The sequence below is a fragment of the Rhinoraja longicauda genome, chromosome 5 (genome assembly GCF_053455715.1).
Source record: "Rhinoraja longicauda isolate Sanriku21f chromosome 5, sRhiLon1.1, whole genome shotgun sequence".
In the NCBI taxonomy this organism is placed as follows: domain Eukaryota; kingdom Metazoa; phylum Chordata; class Chondrichthyes; order Rajiformes; family Arhynchobatidae; genus Rhinoraja; species Rhinoraja longicauda.
The window spans coordinates 23,444,611-23,466,760 of NC_135957.1; the positions used below are offsets into that span (position 1 = coordinate 23,444,611).

At 50.9% G+C, this 22,150-nt stretch overlaps 1 long non-coding RNA gene across 2 annotated transcripts in view; it reads right to left on the minus strand.

Annotated features, from left to right (window-relative positions):
• Positions 1-22,150, minus strand: part of LOC144593896 (uncharacterized) — a 69,330-nt gene that overhangs the window by 18,853 nt on the left and 28,327 nt on the right. Inside the window, exon 3 of one of the 2 annotated variants that reach the window (XR_013547297.1) lies at positions 20,592-21,796. The exons of the other annotated variant lie outside the window; for it this stretch is intronic. This is a non-coding gene — a long non-coding RNA (uncharacterized LOC144593896). Of the gene's footprint in view, positions 1-20,591; positions 21,797-22,150 lie in introns of those variants that run through there. 2 annotated transcript variants of the gene reach the window in all.

Genomic DNA, 22,150 nt, shown 5'->3' on the forward strand with positions numbered 1-22,150 from the left:
GGTATATTGGGTGGTAAAGGCTTGTGGGATATAGGGTGGTAAATCAGGCATATAGTATGTAGGGTGGTAAAGAAGGCATGTGGTATACAAGTGGTGAAGATGTGCAGTGTGTAGGGTGGTAAAGAAGGGATATAGTATGCTTGCGTTCATTGCTCGGGGCATTGAATATAAGAGTCAGGAAGCCCATGATGCAGCTCTATGAGACTTTAGTTAGGCCGAATTTGGAGTATTGTGTGCAGTTCTGGTCGCCCCATTACAGAAAGGATGTGAAGGATTTTGAAAGGGTGCAGAGGAGGTTGACCAGAATGCTGCCTGGATTAGAGGGTTTGGAGAGATTGGATCAACTTGGATTGTTTTACATAGATGCATAGAAAATAGGTGCAGGAGTAGGCCATTCGGCCCTTTGAGACAGCACCGCCATTCAATGTGATCATGGCTGATCATCCACAATCAGTACCCCGTTCCTGCCTTCTCCCCATATCGCTTGATGCCGCTAGCCCTAAGAGCTCTATTTAACTCTCTTTTGAATGCATCCAGTGAATCGGCCCCCATTGCCTTCTGAGGTAGAGAATTCCACAAATTCACTGAAACATCGGAGGTTGAGGGGAGACTTGATAGAAGTATATAAAATTATGAGCGGCATAGATATGGTAGACAGTCAGAATATTTTCCCAGGCTGGAAGTGTCCAACACTATAAGGCGAGAGGGGGAAAGTTAAATGGAGTTGTGCAGGGCACGTTTTTACACAGTGTGTGGTGGGGGCCTAGAACGCATTGCCAGGGGTGGTGGAGGCAGATACGATAGTGGAGTATCAGAGGCTTTTAGATAAGCACATGGAAGTGCAAGGAATAGAGGCATATAGATCATGTACAGGCAGATGAGATCATGTTAACTTGGCATCATGTCCAGCACAGACATTGTGGGCCGAAGGGCCTGTACCTATGTTGTATTGTTCTGTGTTCCATGTACATCCACTGCCACCCATCAGTGCAATCCTATTGGGCTGCTAGACACTAGTTCCCAATGGCCTCACTCAACACCAAAGGAGGCCAATTAAATGCAGAGCAGCCTCCAGAAGCCTCCAGAAGCATCCCTTGGTAATGGGGTGTCACTGTAAGTGTTCAGGGTAAGTTTCACTGAGAAAGGCGTGGATAGAGTGGACGTGGATAGAGTGGACGTGGATAGAGTGGATGTGGATAGAGTGGACGTGGATAGAGTGGACGTGGAGAGGATGTTTCCACTATTGGGAGAGTCTAGGACTAGATGTCATAGCCTCAGAATTAAAGGGCGTACCTTTAGGAAAGAGATGAGGAGGAATTTCTTCCGTCAGAGGGTGGTGAGTCTGTGGTAATCATTGCCACAGGAGGCTCTGGAGGCCGTCATTGGGTATTTTTACGGCAGAGACAGATGGATTCTTGATTAGTACGGGTGTCAGGGATTATGGGGAGCAGGCAGGAGAATGGTGTTGAGAGGGAAAGATAGATCAGCCATGATTGGATGGCGGAGTAGACTTGATGGGTCGAATGGCCTCATTCTGCTCCTATCACTTATGAACTTATGAACTAAAATGAGTTTGACTTTCATGTTTATTATAAGCCAAAGTAATTAGCTGTGTGCAAGCATCTCAGTCACAAGACAGCACCTCCAGCAGTGCTGCACACGGTCGCAATGTGCTGGCAGACCGGCTTGTCGAAGTCTTGGGAACCTGTGAGAATGGGAGATGCAATAAACCAGGGGCAGCCAGTTACACCCAGAATCAGAACAGAGTGACTAAATCGACAAGAATGAGCATAGATGCCAATCTCAGCCCGTCACGTTGAAGGTCATACATTTATAATGGTTTCTGGATCCTTTCATCTCAGCCAGGAGCCGGCAGCTCGCACAGACATCTCTCAGGAGGCAGAGCCGTGCCGGCTTCATTAGATAATCACCACAACAATCTGCCTCATGGATCCCGGGGAGATGCCGGGACTCACAGGGCGAGAATCACAAATAAACTGGCAGGCATCGGGACCGGTCACCAAACTTCAGCCAGGCAGAGGAAGGAAGGAAAAGCAAAGCGGGTGACAGAAGGGAAGAGGAGTAAGGGGGCTGGAGGGGGTTACAGAGGGAGGGAGGGGTGTGGGGGCTGGAGGGGTGTGGGGGCTGGAGGGGTGTGGGGGGCTGGAGGGGGTTACAGAGGGAGGGGAGTGGGGGGCTGGAGGGGGTTACAGAGGGAGGGAGGGGAGTGGGGGGCTGGAGGGGGTTACAGAGGGAGGGGTGTGGGGGGGCTGGAGGGGGTTACAGAGGGAGGGGTGTGGGGGGCTGGAGGGGTGTGGGGGCTGGAGGGGGTTACAGAGGGAGGGAGGGGAGTGGGGGGCTGGAGGGGACACAGAGGGAGGGGAGTGGAGGGCTGGAGGGGGTTACAGAGGGAGGGAGGGGTGTGGGGGGCTGGAGGGGGTTACAGAGGGAGGGAGGGGTGTGGGGGCTGGAGGGGTGTGGGGGGCTGGAGGGGGTTACAGAGGGAGGGAGGGGAGTGGGGGGCTGGAGGGGGTTACAGAGGGAGGGAGGGGAGTGGGGGGCTGGAGGGGGTTACAGAGGGAGGGAGGGGAGTGGGGGGCTGGAGGGGACACAGAGGGAGGGGAGTGGGGGGCTGGAGGGGGTTACAGAGGGAGGGAGGGGTGTGGGGGGGCTGGAGGGGGTTACAGAGGGAGGGGAGTGGGGGGCTGGAGGGGGTTACAGAGGGAGGGAGGGGTGTGGGGGGGCTGGAGGGGGTTACAGAGGGAGGGAGGGGTGTGGGGGGCTGGAGGGGGTTACAGAGGGTGGGGAGCTGGAGGGGGTTACAGAGGGAGGGAGGGGTGTGGGGGGGCTGGAGGGGGTTACAGAGGGAGGGGAGTGGGGGGCTGGAGGGGGTTACAGAGGGAGGGAGGGGTGTGGGGGGCTGGAGGGGGTTACAGAGGGAGGGGAGTGGGGGGCTGGAGGGGGTTACAGAGGGAGGGAGGGAGGGGTGTAGGGGGCTGGAGGGGTTACAGAGGGAGGGAGGGAGGGGTGTGGGGGCTGGAGGGGATTATTAAGGGGGAGTATAGGGGCTGGAGGGGGATACAGGGGGGGGGGGCTGAGAGTGTTACACAGATCAGTGCCAAGGAGAGGTGACATTCTCCCTGACAGGAAGAGTGAAGTTCACTCCGTGCCTCCAGCTGCTGGAGCTGGTGTTGACACTGACCGACCGGGTGAGGTGTGTGAGGCAGGGCTGTGACTCATCCTACAAATCAACTTTACTCTCCCAGTGAGCTCGACGCCCACTTTCAGTGTATTGCCAACTAGGGCAAGTGATCTCAGACCTGTGAGGTAATGCAGAAACAAGGAACCGGCAGAGATGCAGGCTTACAACAAAAAAGATACAAAGCTTTGGAGTAACTCAGCGGGTCAGGCAGCATCTCTGGAGAACCTGGATGGGTAACATTTCAGGTCGGGACTCTTCTTCAGACTGATTGTAGGGGGAGGGGGGGGGGGGTGGTTACTGAAAGAAGGGAGAGGCAGGAGAAATTATCAGAGGCAGGTCATTATGTGAGATAACATTCTAAAGATGTGCAGATTTGTAGGTTCATTGGCTTCAGTCAATATCCCCCAGTGTATAGGATATGCAAATGTGATAACATAGAACTAGTTAGTGTGTGGGTGCTCAATGGCCAGCGTGAACTCAGTGGGCCGAATGAGCTGATTTCATGCTGGATCTCTTAACTAAACTAAACCCAAAGGTATGAACATTTAGTTTTCTAATTTTAGTTAACTAACCAACACTCCCCCCTCTCTTTTCCCCACCCTCACTTCCCAGTGCCCCACCTGGATATCCACCCATGTCTCCCACTATTCTCTCTCCCCTCTTCCTCATCCCCTGTCTCCTTCCATCTATACTCCATCCTCTGGCCTCACATTTCATGCCTATCCATTTCTCCTCATATCACAGCCTTCTGTCTCCTTATTTACCCATCCACCAATCAACCCCCTCATGTATCCACCTATCACTCACCGGGCATTGTCCCACCCCCACCACTCTTCCAGCTTTCTCCTCCCTACTACACCAGTCGGAAGAAGGGTTCCGATCCGAAACATCGTCTGTCCATTTTCTCAAGAGATGCTGCCTGACCAGATGAGTTACTCCAGCACTTTGTGTTTTTCCTGCTCAAGAACCCAGCATCTGCAGTTCCTTGTGTCTCCCTTTAAACGCACTGGGTTAATCGCAAACATTATATAACCATGTAACATTAATTTTTAAAAACTGTCTTAAAAGTGCTTTGAGTTCTTAATAGGAGCAACGTCCAACCGTCCAGCAGCAGCAGAGTCCAGAGTGTGTTGGATTATCGGAGTGTTGCCATGTCTTGGTTATCCGGATGAGATGAGGCTGAGATGAGGAGGAATTTCTATCTCCAGTGGATGGTGAATCTGTGGAATTTATTGCCACAGATGGCGGTGGAGGCCAAGACATTGAGTATTTTAAAATGGAGATTGATATGTTTTTTATAATTAAAAAGAGTGTCAAAGGTTATAGAGAAGTAGACAGGAGAATGGGATTGAGAGGGAAAAATAGATCAGCCATTATTTAAATGGTGGAGCAGACTCGTTGGAATTGCAATGGCCTGATACTGCTCCTATGTCTTTGTCTCATGGTACCCAACCCCCTGCTCCAGATTCCATGGTCTCTGATGTCCGTGGGGCAGAGGTGTCCCGTGGTGTACCTGCCCTGTGTCTCACTGTCAGAGTCTGCAGCACTTTGTCTCTGCACCTCTGCAGCACATGTCAGGTTGGGGATGTGAGCGAAGCCGCTCAGCCAGCCCACGGCCTGTCTGGGCAACGTAGAGACACCGGCTGAGAGCGGGGGGTGCAGAGAGTGCAACTGACGGGAAGGTGCCTTTGGGGAGATGGGGGGGCGGGGGGAGAGAGCAGATGCCGCCTCCAGGCAGGTCCATTAATGGGACCGAGCAAGTAGCAACTCATCCGCTGAATTCCTGCAGTCTGAAGACGCACCAGTGGAGAACGGGGATAGGTTGCAGCGTTAACCCTTTGACGACCTACCACTCAGTCCAGAGACCTACCACTCAGTCTGACCACTGCGTCTGCTCCACCCCAGGTGCCCCCCTCCTTCCTCCCTCTCCACCACCCACATGTCTGAGTTGCCCCCCTGTACTTCCCCGGCTTCCTTTAACCAAAGACACAGGGAGCTTAAAAGACATTTGGACAGGTTCGTGGATAGGAAAGGTTTAGAGGGATATGGGCTAAATGCGGGCAGGGGGACCAGAGTAGATGGGGCATCTTGGTCAGCATGGAGAAGCTGGGCCGAAGGGCCTGTTTCCCTGCTGTATGAGACAGGTACAACAGGCAACATAGGCAGGGGATAGGAGGGGGAACAACAGGCTGCAACTACCCTCCCTCCCCTCCTCAAGAGACGTGCTGCACCAGGCTCTGAAACATTCTTCCCCTCTGTTATCAGGCTTCTGAACAGTCTTTCCATAAGCTAGGATATTGTCCGATACACCTCCACCCCAACGTGGACTTTGGGCTTTGTCTCTGGAACTGATGTGCTACAATGCTATATTCTGCATCCTGCAGCTTCCCCTTTGCTCTATTTATTGTATTAGAGTTTAACTTGATTGTACTTATGTATAGTATTATCTCATCTGATTGGATAGCATGCAAAGCAAAGCTTTTCGCTGTACTTTGGCACACGTGACAGTAATAGGCCAGTTTGGTTTAGTTTACTGTCAGGTGCACCGAGGTACAGTGAAATGCTTTTTGTTGCGTGTTTACCGGTCAGTGGAAAGACTGTACATGATTACAATCAAGCTATCCACAGTCTCGGGATACATGATAAAGGGAATAATGTTTAGTGCAAGATAAAGTCCAGTAAAGCCCAATCAAAGATAGTCTGAGGTTCTTCAATGAGGTAGATAGTAGCTCATGATTGCTCCCTAGTTGGTGATAGGATGGTTCAGTTGCCTGGGAAGAAACTGTTCCTGAATCTGGAGGTGTGCGTTTTCACACTTCTGGGCTGATGGGAGAGGGGAGAAGAGGGAGTGGCCGGGCGGGGTGAACCTAAACCTCAGGACGAGGGTGTGGGTGAGGGGGTGAGGGTGGGGAAGGCAGGCAGTGGGAGGTCCAGTCTCCAGGCCAGGAGTTGCCTGAGCACCGGGGCCTTCCAGCTGTGCTCCTGCCTCCGGCTCGCATTCCCTCCATATCATTGGCACTCACTCCGGATGTCTGCCTGTACAATCAGCCTCCCCATCCCTGCACCCTGGGGCCTCATCAGCCTCTGATACATCCCTCTCCCTGCGCCCGGGCCAACCTGCAGAGACAAGCAGCTCCTAGAGACCCTGTTAACCCTTTACCTTTGGAGCGAGGAGAGACCAGCATCAGTCAGCGTCAGGGCATCTTGCTAATCCTGTTCCCCGGCATCAATGTGCTTCTGGTTAGCCTTGCCGACACCTCCAAAAGCAGCACAACCCCAGTGTGGCTGGCTGCACCACTTTTACGATATTTACGATATACATTAATGACTTAGATGAAGGGATTAAAAGTACCATTAACAAATTTGCAGATGATACTAAGCTGGGGGGTAGTGTGAATTGTGAGGAAGGTGCAATAAGGCTGCAGGGTGACTTGGACAGGTTGTGTGAGTGGGCGGATACATGGCAGATGCAGTTTAATGTAGATAAGTGTGAGGTTATTCACTTTGGAAGTAAGAATAGAAAGGCAGATTATTATCTGAATGGTGTCAAGTTAGGAAGAGGGGATGTTCAACGAGATCTGGGTGTCCTAGTGCATCAGTCACTGAAAGGAAGCATGCAGGTACAGCAGGCAGTGAAGAAAGCCAATGGAATGTTGGCCTTCGTAACGAGGAGTTGAGTATAGGAGCAAAGAGGTCCTTCTACAGTTGTACCGGGCCCTGGTGAGACCGCACCTGGAGTACTGTGTGCAGTTTTGGTCTCCAAATTTGAGGAAGGATATTCTTGCTATTGAGGGCGTGCAGCGTAGGTTCACTCGGTTGATTCCCGGAATGGCGGGACTGTCGTATGTTGAAAGGCTGGAGCAATTAGGCTTGTATACACTGGAATTTAGAAGGATGAGGGGGGATCTTATTGAAACATATAAGATAATTAGGGGATTGGACACATTAGAGGCAGGAAACATGTTCCCAATGTTGGGGGAGTCCAGAACAAGGGGCCACAGTTTAAGAATAAGGGGTAGGCCATTTAGAACGGAGATGAGGAAGAACTTTTTCAGTCAGAGAGTGGTGAAGGTGTGGAATTCTCTGCCTCAGAAGGCAGTGGAGGCCAGTTCGTTGGATGCTTTCAAGAGAGAGCTGGATAGAGCTCTTAAGGATAGCGGAGTGAGGGGGTATGGGGAGAAGGCAGGAACGGGGTACTGATTGAGAGTGATCAGCCATGATCGCATTGAATGGCGGTGCTGGCTCGAAGGGCTGAATGGCCTACTCCTGCACCTATTGTCTATTGTCCTCTGTCAGCAGGGTCACAGAATGGACACCGCACACAAGGAGCCTATGTGGCCGACTGAACCCACGTGCGTTCTTTGCAAAGCCCTGCATCTGCTCTCTCCAGTAACACTGCAAACTCTTTCTTCTTCCCGGCTACCTCCCCTCTCCAATCTCAGTCATAGTCATTGAGTCATTGAGTCATACAGCATGGACACAGGCCCTTCGGCCCAACTTGCCCATGCCGACCAACATGCCCCATCTACACTAGTCTCACCTACCTGCCTTTGGCTCACATCCCTCTAAACCTGTCCTATCCATGTACCTATCTAAATGTTTCTTTAACATTGCGATGGTATGGATGCAATATGGTCCACTTGCAAGTTGCCTTCCTGAAACAATGCAAATTATTCTCCCCTCCACAGATGCTACTTGTCCTGCTCAGTTCCTCCAGCGTGCAATTTGTTGCTCCAGATTCCAGCATCTACAGTCCCTTGCCAGACCAACTCTTTCTTCTTGGACACCCAGAAAGGACATGGTTCATCTTGAAGCTCCCTTCCCAATGCTGCAGTTGAATCCTTCTTCACTACTGTCCAGTGGTCCTCCCTCAGTACTGCCCCTCCCGCAGTGTGGTCCGCCCACAGTATTGCCCCTCCCGCAGTGTGGTACGCCCACAGTATTGCCCCTCCCTCAGTGTGGCGCTCCCTCAGTACTGCCCCTCCCACAGTGTGGCGCTCCCTCAGTACTGCCCCTCCCACAGTGTGGTCCTCCCTCAGTACTGCCCCTCCCACAGTGTGGCACTCCCTCAGTACTGCCCCTCCCACAGTGTGGCGCTCCCTCAGTACTGCCCCCCCCAGTGTGGTCCTCCCTCAGTACTGCCCCTCCCAGAGTGTGGTCCTCCCTCAGTACTGCCCCTCCCACAGTGTGGTCCTCCCTCAGTACTGCCCCTCCCACAGTGTGGCGCTCCCTCAGTACTGCCCCTCCCAGTGTGGTTCTCCCTCAGTACTGCCCCTCCCGCAGTGTGGCCTGATATCTCTAATGACTAACTTCCTCGTCTCAGTTTCTGCATTTTGGAGTTAAATCAATGACCGGCTGAAACTGAGGTCAGACACAAAGTGCTGGAGTTACTCAGCCGGGTCAGGCATCATCTCTGGAGAAAAGGAATAGGTGATATTTCGGGGCAAGACCTTTCTTCAGACTGAGAGTCAGGGGAGAGGGGAACGAGGGATATAAATGGTACTTGGGAGAAATTAGTGGAAAATATGCGAAGGGCCGTGCAGGGCCGGATTAACATAATAGCAAAAGAAGCATTTGCTACGGGCCCCGCGCTTTCGAGGGCCACGTGCTAAATGCTTGAAGTCGCCATCCCACTGAGGGGCGTTGTGTTGCGCACGCCGCTCCCCAACCGCCACGGTTTGAATGTGTTGGCGGCGCTGCGCGGACCAATGGGAAGCCGGCGCATCACCGCCCAACCGCCAACCCCGCGACACAGACCCTCACCCCCCCCCCCCCCCGCCACCGGGGTGCAGTGTTGCCGGAGCTCACCGGAGAGCCACTCCCTTTGGAAGCGTAACGACCCAAAACGTCACCCATTCCTTCTCTCCTGAGATGCTGCCTGACCAGCTGAGTTATTCCAGCATTTAGTGTCTACCACCAGACACTGTAGGCCCGGGCATCTCCTAACGGAGGTTGCATGGCAACCCGCCTCCCGGCCTGGGCGGCCACCATTGGTGGAACGGGAGCACGTGGCTGCTGGCTGGGTGAGGTCACGTGGGGCACGGGCGGTGACATCACTTTGTCCCGTATTTAAGGCCCCTTTATAACATATGCTATGGGCCCCACACTAGCTTAATCCGGCCCTGGGGTCGTGATGCTGCCACTCGCTGCCCTCTCAAGGTTGATTGAGCTGGGTGGCAAGTTGCCAGTGGTAGCTGGTCGCCACAGTGGCGCTGGTGACCGCACTGGGCAGCGCAGTGCTGTGAGCACAAGACGCTCTGTGGAACAGGTGTGATATGAACGGGTTAACAGCAGCACTAAAATAGTGGAGAGAGCTTTAGTGCGATTGAGCTATCAAGCACTTGTGTGTGACAACTTGAGCAAGCTGTCCCTCGCCTCCAGCACATCAAGGTTATTTAACTGAGCTGGCTGCTTTAATCTAGCAGCGGCAGATAAAAGTGGATGATGCGCTGGCTGTTTTTAGCGGCATTACTCATCCCCAGCCTCGTGCTTTCTCTCGGAGGTTTGTAGAAAGGTTTTGTTTCATCTTTCACTACTGCAGAATACTGCGGCACACTAAAGCCTTTCGCTCCAAATGTCGAGGGAGCGTTTTTTTTCTTTCTCTCCCCTGACTGATGTTACAGGACTGCGCCTGCTGTAATATTTAACTGGGTCAATGTATCAGGAAAGGAGGGAAGGGAGAGCAGCCGAAGATGGGGGGGAGAATGAGAAGCAGAGAGGAGGAAGCTCGATGCGGTCGGAGCTGTGGGGTGGTGAGGTCATAAGTTCTAGCGGCAGAATTAGGCCATTCAACCCATCAAGTCTACTCCGCCATTCAATCATGGCTGATCTATCTTTCCCTCTCAACCCAATTCCCCTGCCTTCTCCTGATACCCGTACTGATAAAGAGGATTCAACAGGGTCCTGTTGAGGTTGGGGGAGTGAGGAGAGGGGAGAGATGTGGATGGGGAGGGGAGAGGTGAGGATGGGGGTGGGAGATTGCGATGGGGAAGAGAGGAGGTAGAGCTGGAGATGGGGGGAGGAGGTGATGGGGAGGGAGAGGTAAGGGATGGGTGAGAGGGGGATGGGATGGGGATGGAGGGAGGAGGTGGGGATGGGGAGAGGAGGGGAGGGGAGAGGTAAGGTTAGGGGATGGGGAGAGATGGGGATGAGGGGAGAGGTAAGGATGGGGGAGAAAAGGATGTGGGGATGGGGGAGAATGGTGTTGGGGAGGGAGGGGTTGGAGAGGTGGAACTGGGGGAGAGAGGAGAGATGGGAATGAGGGAGAGGAGAGGTGGGGATGAGGGAGAGAGGGAAGAGCTGGGGTTTAGGTGGGGAGGGGGAAAAGAAGAGGGCAAGAATGAGGAAGTTGGGGAGCAGCAGGGCAGGGATGAGTGGTGTTTCAACAGGTCATGAGGCCAGTATTGGGCAAGGTGGTGTAAGTGAAGCAACCTTCCACTGGACCAGGGAGGCAGGAAGCGGTGAGGTCTGGCTGTGACCCTGACACAACTGATTCATTATTACTGTACATGGAAAAGGAGGTAAGAGACAGAGTGCATGTCACAACAAGGAACCAGAGGGAAGGAAGACTGTTGTAAAACACCAAACACCTTAACTGCTTCTCATGGGCTCGTCTGGAAATTCTACGGGTGCTATCTGTGTGGAGTTTGCACGTTCTCCCTGTGACCGCGTAGGTATGGCCCCGGCTGCTCCGGTCTCTTCCCCACACCCCATAGACGTGTAGGTTTGTAGGTTAATTGGCTTCTGTAAATGGCGCCTAGTGTGTAAGGAGTGGATGAGAAAGTGGGATAACATAGAAGTAGTGTGAATGGGTGATCGATGGTCGGCGTGGAGTCAGTGGGCCACGTAGCCTGTTTCCATGCCGTACTTTTCCATCAACCTTTCAAAGACAGCTCCTGCAATGCTGCCTGCGGATGTAACTGTGAAGGCAACGTGCACAACAGTCAAATGCTTGCTGTGTTTTTTTTTAATCATTGTGGAAGAGTGGTTTTAACGTTTGTGAAATAACGACTCTAAACCTGTTGCTTCATGTGTGTTTGGTGAGATTTTGTTGGGCCAAACTCTCAATGTGTTTCCATCCCTGACAAAAGGCACAGGCTGTGGTTACTAATGAACTGTATTCATTCCAGATCTGCAGCCCGCCCGCCATAGTTTAACGCCACTCCTTATACAGCACGGTTACTGGCCCTGTGGCCCAACTCATCCATGCCGATCAAAATGCCCCATCTAAGCTAGTCCCATTTTCCCACATGTCGCCCATATCCCTCTAAGCTTGAGTTTGACTTGAATGCATTTACACATGGCAAGGAATCAAGAGATATGGGGGAAACAGCAGGATCAGCCTGATTTTTTATATTTTAGATGATCAGCCATGATCACATTGAATGGCGGTGCTGGCTCGGAGGGCCAAATGGCCTACTCCTGCACCTATTTTTCTATGTTTCTATGCTTCGATGCCATTTGTATAGCATGCAAAACAAAGCTTTTCCCTGTACCCTGGTATTTGAGACAATAATAAACCTAAACTTTTCCAACCCATGAATCTGTACATGTACATTTTAAATGCTGTTACAGTACTTAACACATCCAAGTCACCCATTCCTTCTCTCCTGAGATGCTGCCTGATCCGCTGAGTTACTCCAGCATTTTGTGTCCACCTTCGATTTGAACAATCATCTGCAGTTATTTTCCTATACTTCCTCTGTCCGCTTATTCAAACTCCCTCCAAGTGAGAAAGATACCCCTTGGGCTTCTATTAAATCTTGCCCCTTTCATCTTAAACCTATGTCCTCTCGTTTGTGATTCCACAACCTTGTATAAAAGACTGTGCATTCACCCGATCTATTCCCTGCATGATTTTATACACCTCTATAAGATCACCCCACTGCCTCCTGCACTCCAAGGAATAAAGTGCTGGCCCACTCAACCTCTCCTTAAGTTCTTTGGTTCTTGATTCCCCTATCCTGGGTAAATGACTCTGGGCATTCACTCGATCTTGCCCGCACAACCTCTTCCTGTAGCTCAGGCCTCTGAATCAATAGACAATAAACAATAGACAATAGGTGCAGGAGTTGCCATTCAGCCCTTCGAACCAGCACCTCCATTCAATGTGATCATGGCTGATCATTCACAATCAGTACCCCGTTCCTGCTCCCCATACCCCCTGACTCCGCTATCTTTAAGAGCTCTATCTAGCTCTCTCTTGAAAGCATCCAGAGAATTGGCCTCCACTGCCTTCTGAGGCAGAGAATTCCACAGATTTACAACTCTCTGACTGAAAAAGTTTTTCCTCGTCTCCATTCTAAATGGCCAACCTCTTATTCTTAAACTGCGGCCCCTGGTTCTGGACTCCCCCAACATTGGGAACATGTTTCCTGCCTCTAATGTGTCCAATCCCTTAATAATCTTATATGTTTCAATAAGATCCCCTCTCATCCTTCTAAATTCCAGTGTATACAAGCCTAGTCGCTCCAGTCTTTCAATATACGACAGTCCCACCATTCCGGGAATTAACCCAGTGAACCTACGCTGCACGCCCTCAATAGCAGGAATCGTGGCAACATCCAGTGAGGGCAGGACGTTAGACCCTTGTCCTTCCCCACTGAGTCTCTGCATTGGGTTGAATGCATCCTGTGACATCCTCCTGCCCCTGGAATCTGCCCACCAGCAGCATTCCCCCACAGACATCTCCCAGGGCTAGAGACAGCAAAGTGCGTCTTCCACTGAGCTGGTGACCTGCCGACAGATGAAACATTTATAAAAAGATGCGGCAGGCCCAGACAGCCAAGGTTAAAGGGCTTGAGGGAGAGGGAGAGGTTGGATCAGCTGGGATGTTTTTCTTTGGATCGTACTGGCTGAGGACGACCTTATTGAAGTGCACAAAATGATGAGGGGCATGGATAAAGTGAACACTCACAGTCTTTTTTTCCCAGGGTAGAGGATTGTAAAACTGGAACACGCAGGGTTTAGGTGAGCAAGGAGAGATTTAAGAGAGACCCCCAGAGGCAGCTTTTTCACTCCTGATAGAGAGTAGAGTAGTTTCTGGAAGGAGCTAGCAGAGGAAGCTCTCTTCCTCCTCCCCCCAGTTGGAACAAAGATAGAGTTCCCCTGGTCCTCTCCTTTCAGCCCACCAGCCTCCACAGCCAACACCTCATCCCCACACATTTCCGTCACCTCCAACGCCATCACATCACCAGTCACATAGTCCAATCCCACCGCGCTTTCTGCCTTCTACAGAGACTGCTCCCTCTGCAACTCCGTGGTCCACTCGTCCCTTCCCACCAAACCACCTCCTCCCCAGGTACCTTCCCCTGCAACTGCAGGAGATGTAACACCTGTCCCCACAGCTCCTGCCTCGCCACCATACAGGGACTCCAGGACTCCATTTAGTCCTTCCAGGTGAGACAGTGGTTCAGGTGCATCTCCTCTAACCTCATCTCCTGCATCCAGTGTTTCCGATGTGGTCTTCTGGACATTGGTGGGACCAAGTGTAAACTCAGCGACCATTTTGCCAAACACTTGCGTTTGGTCCTCCAGGGTCCACGGGATCTCCCGGTTGCGAACCATTTTAACCCTCCCCTTCCATTCGCTCATTGACCTTTCTGTCCTGGGCCTCCTCCATTGCCAGAGTGAGGCCGCATGCAAACTGGAGGAACAGCACCTTTTGTTCTAGTTGGGTACCTAACGACCTAATGGTATGAACATTGAATTCTCCAATTTTAAGTAATTATCAAACCCACTCCCACCTTTCTTTTCCCCCCTCTCTTTTTCACCCCTCTCTCCCCATTTGTTCCACCTAGATTTGCACCTATTTTTACCTCCCCCCTCCCCTCACCCCCCCTTCCCTTCAACCTACATTCCTTCCTCTAGCTTTACAATTCACAACTCTTATCTCACACCTCGCCTTTTCATCTTTGACCTTTATCAACCATCTGCCTATCAGAAACGTCTGACCAGTATCCACCTATTACTTGCCAGTTTGTCCTGCCCCTCCTCTCTTCCAGCTTCCTTCATCACCCCCCCACCATAATTTGTCTGAAGAAGAGTCCCTGCTGAAACATCACCTTTCCATGTTCTCCAGAGATGCTGCCTGACTCAGCTGAGTTACTCCAGCACTTTGTGTATTTTTGTTGTTGTTGTAAACCAGCATCTGCAGTTCCTCGTTTCTGCAGTCAGCCATATGCTGGGGACCAGGGAGTCGCTCGTAGGATAGTACGGGCGAGGGGGGCAGAATTCCTTTCCTGGAGGCTATGAGTGGAGTGGATGGGATGTTACGGGGAGTTACAGGATCAGCACCATTGACGCACACTCCTGCTGTTAATTCCAGAGTGCCGTGATTACTCCACGTTGAGCCCCTCAGCTGTTGTGGCGAGGCATTGACCCAACAGATCAGAGCAGTAATGCAGGCTCGCGGGCAGCCAGCTCAGTGACGTCCCTGGCTGCCTGCCATGTCCCAGGAGGGAAGGTTGCCAGGTCAAAGCCTCGGAACATTTCCCAGGCCGCTTGCCACTGACGTAGATGACAACACCTTATCCACCTCATTATAAATAGCCAATGGCAGCGTTAATAAACAGGAGGCCTCGCTGGACCAGGGCACTTATTTTAAACTCTGCCTGCCCTCTGACATTTGAAGCAAGGCGCAGGCACCCTCAGCAATTGCAGCTATTCTGCGCAGAGTGGCCTGGGCTGTTGCCCCGGTGACCACCAGACCTGGCTGTCTGTGTGTGTGTGTGTGTGGAGGGGGTGTTTAATATCATTTCCTTCTCTACCTGAGACACCACACGCTCGGCCAGCTACTTCACAGAGCACGGCGTTTCTGTAATCGCACTGTTTAAGTTTAGGTGGTGTGGGAGGTGTCTGACAAGGATGTGTGGTTGAACAGAGTCCTGCTGGTCTCAGCAGCTGTCATCAGTTGGCACCTACTCTCCACCAGAACACTCCCTGAGTCCATCGATCACTGCTGGCCCATCAGTGTTTATACATAATCCCTTTTACTGCCCTCTTATCTCCCAGTCCATCTCAGCTGACCGTTCATGCACCTTGCCCTCTCCGTAAAATTCCCAACTTTCCGAACTGATGCCTGTGCCCGCATGTGCTTCATTCCCCTATCCCTCCCTCCCTCCCCAATCTCACTGTATTCCAATGGCTCCTCCCTGCCCCAACTCCTCCACTCCGGTCCTGCACTCCAACATCTCTACAATCCCACCTTCCCGCCCTTTCCACTGTTCCAATCCTGAGCCTGCACATGCTCCCAAAATTAACCCTTCCAAATCTGCCCATATCTTCAGCTGTCAAGGCCTTAAGCTCTACAGAAAGATACAGAGTGCTGGAGTAACTCAGCAGGTCAGGGGGCATCTCTGGAGAACATGGATAGGTGATGTTTCGGGTTGAGACCCTTCTTCAGACTGAGTTCTGAGCGAGGGAATAAATTACAAGGGAAACATAGAAACAAGAAGAGGAATGGGGCCTGATGGGATTGGTGAATGGGAGGGAGCTAGAATGGATATCATGGGCAGAATGGCCTCCTTCTGTGTTGCAATAAGAAGTGAAACTGAAATGAATGTACAGTGTTGTAAACTCATTATTTATTATTATTTCAATAGCTTTATTCATAAAAATATATTCAGGAAATACAATACAATTAATGTTTGCCTCTTCTTGCCTTCATTGTGTAATTTACAAAGTGCATTCTATTTACAAAGAATCAATGCTGCCCCATCCCGGTTTCTACTTTATAACAAACAGCCATGTTTGTGGGAACCATCTCCTCAGTGCCCTGTGGTGGCAGGATCCTAAACTGTGCTTCTTCCCGACAGAGCCTTGGGCCTGCCTGCCTGCACTGAGCTTCAGTGAGTCCCTCAGCACGTACTCCTGTAGTGTGGAGCGTGCCAGTCGGCAACATTCCCATATGGACATCTCGCGCTTGAAGACCAATGGGTTCGGCTAGCACAAGAGTTGGGGTGGGCTGGGCAGTGTTGGGCTGGGCGGTGTTGAGCTGGGCTGGGCAGTGTTGAGCTGGGCTGGGCAGTGTTGAGCTGGGCTGGGCGGTGTTGAGTTGGGCAGGGCAGTGTTGAGCTGAGCTGGGCAGTGTTGAGCTGGGCTGGGCAGTGTTGAGCTGGGCTGGGCAGTGACTACGTTGTGTGGGAGCAGGAAGTTACAAAAGCACAGCAATCCATTGGCCCCATCAAGAGTCAAGAGTAACTGTCAGGAAGAGTCCCGTACAGATAAGGCATGTATCCATACCCTCCAGAGATGCTGCCTGACCCGCTGAGTTACTTCAACACTTTGTTAGTTTTTTGCAAACCAGCCTCTGCAGTTCCGTGTGCCTACCTCTTATTCTTTGACGTGGGAAGACACAGCACAGAAACAGGCCCTTGAGCCCTCCAAGTCCATGCCGAGCATCAAATACCCAGGCATACCCATTCTACCCAAACCTATTTAGTTTAGTTTAGTTTATTGTCAAGTGTACTGAGGTACAGTGAAAAGCTTATTGATGCGTGCTAGCCAGTCAGCAGAAAGGCTATACGTGATTACAATCGAGCCGTCCACAGTGTACAGATACATGATAAAGGGAATAACGTTTAGTGCAAGATAAAGTCCAGTAAAGTCCGATTAAATATAGTCCGAGGGTCTCCAATGAGGTAGATAGTAGCTCAGGACTGTTCTCTAGTTGTTGATAGGATGGTTCAGTTGCCTAATAACAGCTGGGAAGAAACTTCCCCTGAATATGGAGGTGTGTTTTCACACTTCTGTCCCTCTTGCCTAAAGAGAGAGGGGAGTAGAGGGAGTGACCTGGGTGAGACTGGTCCTTGATTATGCAGGTGGCCTTGCCAAGGTAACGTGAAGTGTAGGTGGAAGGGATGTTGGTTTGTGGGATGGTCTGGGCTGCGTCCACAATTCCATAATTCATTCCTCCACAATGAACCCACATTTCATTCTTCACACATTCCCATAAACTCTCCCAAGATTCTACCCATTCACCAATATGCACTCGGGACAGTTAACCTACAGACACGCACATCTTTGGGATGTAGGAGGAAACTGGAGCCACTGGGGGGGAAACCAATGGGTTTTTAGGAAGAACTAGACCAAGTGGACCCGTTGGGCCCAAACCTGCATTGGTGCAGCACCCTCTCCTCCCTCCCTCCCCTCTCCCCCCCTCCCCTCTCCCCCCTTCTTCCCGCCCCTCCCCCTTCCTTTCCCCTCCCCCCACTCCATCCCTCTTTATCCTCCCTCATCCCCCCCCTCCCTACCTGGGAGATAGATTTAAACTTTAAAATGTGAATAACTTTAAAAATATAACACCGATTTCAATGAAACTTCGTCCATTAGCACCAAAGGGACGATGGTGAGTAAGGTGGGCCTAAAATTGTCGCTCTATCGTGTACCGTTTTGGCTGTAGTTCAGGAACAAACAAACAAACAAATTAGAGTTTTAGTATATAGATGTGCAAACTCCACACATGAAGCCCCCGAAGTCAGGATCGAAACTGGCGCTGTGAGGCAGCAGCTCCACCCTGGGCTGTGCCCACACTTTAAGTTCTGACTAATCTCATGTGTAGCTTCCTACTGAGACTCTAGAGGAGGCCCAGATCCTAGTTCCATTTCCCTTTCCCCAGACTCTCAGGCTGAAGAAGGGTTTCAACCCGAAACGACACTATTCCTTGCCTCCACCTATTCCTTTACTCCACTCTGGAGTGTTTAGAGTGCTAAACACTCCAGCATTTAGTGTCTATCCCAGGTCTGACATAGTCCGGTTGGATTAGCCAGATGTGACCTATCCTTCACACATCCACCCTGGCCCTCGTTGAAGAGCTGCTACTGATCCCAGCACTCAATGTCTGATGGAGGCTTCCAGTAACTTCCCCACAGCTGACGTTTAGCTTACAAGGTTTACCTCTCCCTCCCATCCACACATCTATTTATAGGAAGCTGCTTGCGAAGCCGCCAGCTGTATATATTTCCGAAACAGCACTGGAGATTGAACTGATGCACTCACCCGCACGCTCACTCGTCAGTTGGGAGATGTTTACCCACCAACACTCTGCCATCTCACCCTATTTGCACATCGAAAACAAATTGTGCATGAGTCACTCTGCTTAACGTACGAGGCAAGGGAGTCTGCACTGGTTGAAGTGCGGGTGATAGACGATAACATGCCATTGTCAGCCCAGAGGCTTGGACACACTCTGGTACTTCCTAAACCGGCTACAGTAGGGATCATGGGGTTACCTCCAGCCCATCAGGCCCACGTGCTCTGGTGATTGAGCAGGGAGGAATAAACACCTGGGCTACTTTCTAAATGGGGAGCGGATTCAGAAATTGGAGCTGAAAAGGGACTTGCAAGTGCCGGTGCAGGATTCCCAAAGGGTTAATTTGCAGGTTTAGTCGGTAGTTTGGAAGCCAAATGCGATGTTAGCATTAATTTTGTGGGGGGTAGAACATAAAAGCAGGGATGCAATGCTGAGGCTTTATAATGTGCTGGTGAAACCACATTTGGAATACTGTGAGCCGTTTTGGGCACCATATAGGAGGAACAAAGTGCTGGTTTTGGAGTGGATCCAGAGGAGATTTACAGGAATGATCCAGGGGATGATTAGTTAATGTACGAGGAGTGTTTGATGGCTCTGGGCCTGTACTCGTTGGAGTTTAAAAGGATGAGGGTGGACCTCATTGAAACATACTGCATGGTAGACCTAGATAGAGAGGACGTGGAAAGGATGTTTCCAGTAATGGGAGAGTCTAGAACGAAGAGGTCAGTCAGCGGGTCAGGCAGCATCTCTGGAGAAAAGGAATAGGTGACTTTTCAGGTCGGTTTCTTCAGAGTGGACCGATCAAAACGTCTCCTATCCATGTTCTCCAGTGATGTTGCCATGATTGAATGGGAGACTTGATGGGCCGAATGACCTAATTCTGCTCCTATCACTTATGAAGTTATGAAACTATGACCCTCTGAGTTACTGCAACATTTTGTGTCTTTCCTTGGCGAACCAGCATTTGTAGTTCCTCGTTTATACTCTATGTGTTATATTCATCCTTAGATAATAAACAATAAGAAATAAAAAAGCAAATATACAAGATGCTGTTCAGTTTCCATGAGCTTTACTTCATGGCAAGTTCCTCCAGATGGGTTGGGTGGATATAGAGTCAAGAACTCCCAGAGCACGGAAACAGGCCCTTAACTCTAACATGTCCACACAAACAAAGATGCCACATCTCTGCTGGTCCCACCCAGGGCCGTTTTTACAGCATTATGGGCCCCCGGGCAAAGCAGTGTACTGGGGCCCCCACCGTTACTCTCCCCCACCCCCCTTTCCCTACCAGCCCCCCCCCCTGTCGTGCCGGCGAAAAGCACTTACCGAAAAGCACTTAGCGATGGACTTAGGGTGCTACATTGTTGCGAAAAGCACTAACAGATCGCTGTAATTAGCACTTAGGGACCGAAAATGTTGCGAAAAAAGCACTTATTGAACCTACATTTTTAAAGTAGTATTTATTTATTGCAAGTCACTTAACATACACAGATCAGCATGGGGCCCCTATGCTCGTGGGGCCCCGGGCAAGTGCCCATCAGGCCCATGCGTTAAGACGGCCCTGGTCCCACCTGCCACTTTTGGCCATATAAGGTCTCCTTGGACAACACCCAGAGGGTAGACTGAGTTTCTGCCTCTTCCTTAAGCAATCTCTACAATTTGACTTTGAAGCTCCCTCTGGTGCAAGGCTTCTAGAACTATCTCTGCCCCACCCGGCACCCTTTCCCTTGGAATCCACAAGGCGGCACGGTGGTGCAGCGGTAGAGTTGCTGCCTTACAGCGAAATGCAGCGCCGGAGACTCAGGTTTGATCCTGACTACGGGCGCCGTCTGTGCGGAGTTTGTACGTTCTCCCCGTGACCTGCGTGGGTTTTCTCCGAGATCTTCGGTTTCCTCCCACACTCCAAAGACGTACAGGTATGTAGGTTAATTGACTGGGTAAATGTAAAAATTGTCCCTAGTGTGTGTAGGATAGTGTTAATGTGCGGGGATCGCTGGGCGGCGCGGACTTGGTGGGCCGAAAAGGCCTGTTTCCGCGCTGTATCTCTAAATCTATTTTTTTTTAAATCTAACATCTTCTGATGTCCGACGAGCAAAACTGTACTTTCGTGCTGCCAATCCTGGTTTTGGAATTGGTGTTAATTTATTATTGTCACGTGTACCGAGATACAGTGAAAATCTTTGTTTTGTTTGCTACCCCTTTTAAAAAAGTCTCCAGACATGAGTGCAATCAAAACCAAACTCGAGGACAACGGTTAGTGCAAAGAGAAAAGAAACAGTGTGCAGAATATAAAGGTTGAAAGGTTAGTTTATTGTCACGTGTACCGATTAAGGTACAGTGAAACTCGAATTACCGTACAGCCATACTAAAAAAAGCAACAAGACACACAACTACATAAAAGTTAACATAAATATCCAGCACAGCAGATTCCCTACATTCCTCACTGTGATGGAAGGCAATAAAGTCTAATCCTCTTCTTCTTTATTCTCCCGCAGTCGGGACAGTCGGACCATCCGCATTCGGGGCGATCGAAGCTCCCGCGTCAGGGCAATCAAAGCCCCCGCGTCAGGGCGATTGAAGCCCCCGCGTCAGGGCGATCGAAGCCCCCGCGTCAGGGCGCTCAACCTCCTGCGGCCTAGAGCTCCCAAAGTCGGTCTCTAACCAGGGACCGCGAGCTCCAGGATGTTAAAGTCCACAGGCTCCCGCGGTTGGAGCTCAATCCCCAACAGGGATTGTGAGCTCCACGATGGTAAGTCTACAGGCTCCCGTGGTTGGAGTTCCCGAAGTCGGTCTCCAGCAGAATATAGTGTTCCAGATACAGAGAAAGAGCAGATAAACAAAAAGTGTAAGGTTCCCAATGAGGTAGACTGGAAGAATTCATCCCTTAGCTTGTTCAAGAGTCAGATAACAGCGGGAGCAAGTGTCCTTGCATCTGGTGGTTCGTACATTCAAGCTGTTGTATCTTCTGCCTGATCTTAGTTCCCTTAAGAAGGTACCAGGGTATCAACCTGAAATGCTGTCTGCCCCCTGCCCTTCATCGATGCCACCTAACCGGCTAAGTTCCACCAGCACTTTATTTTTTGCTCCAGATTCCAGCATCTGTGTCACTGCAGGATTCTCACACTCCTGGCTGCGTGTGTGGAACAAGTCACAGTCAACGACTTTGTGGCTAACGGCTGCTGTAAGTGTGCACATCATCTGATGTGGTGTTCATGGTCTCACCCTGTCTCAGTCATCCATTGGTGAGATGTTGAACGATGGCCAGTCTTACAAACTGACAAACAGAGGTACTTTGCTGATAAAAAAAAGTGCTTGGGATAAACACCATCCCTTCTGGCAGCTTTGGCTGCAGAGATAGTCAGATGTTCTGGCAAGTCTTAAGCTGTGTATCAACAACACACAGAGAAGTTCATCGTGTACCCACAGCTCTTAAAGGGGTGCACAACCGACATCACATTTGTTACATCGCAGTGTGTGGAGGGAAAGTAAAGGTCAACTCCTGCCCTTCCCAGCCCGGCAGCAAAACATAAACTGCTGGAGGAAATCAGTGGGTCAGTCAGCATCTGTGGATGGAAATAGACAAATGAGAGACTGTTTGAACTCACTGGGGCCCGGTTCCTGCGTTTTCTTTAACTCACCTGGATCCCAGTTCTTTACTTTGGCCTATAGACTTTAGAGATACAGCATGGAAACAGGCCCTTCGGCCCAGTGAGTCCGTACCGACCAGCAATCACACAAGGGACAATTTACAATTTTACCAAAGCCAATTAACCTAAACATCTGTACATCTTTGGAGTGTGGGAGGAAACCGGAGCACCTGGAGAAAACCCACGAGGTCACGGGGAGAACATGCAAACTCCATACAGACAGCACCCGTAATCAGGATCGAACGTAGGTCTCTGGTGCTGCAAGGAGGT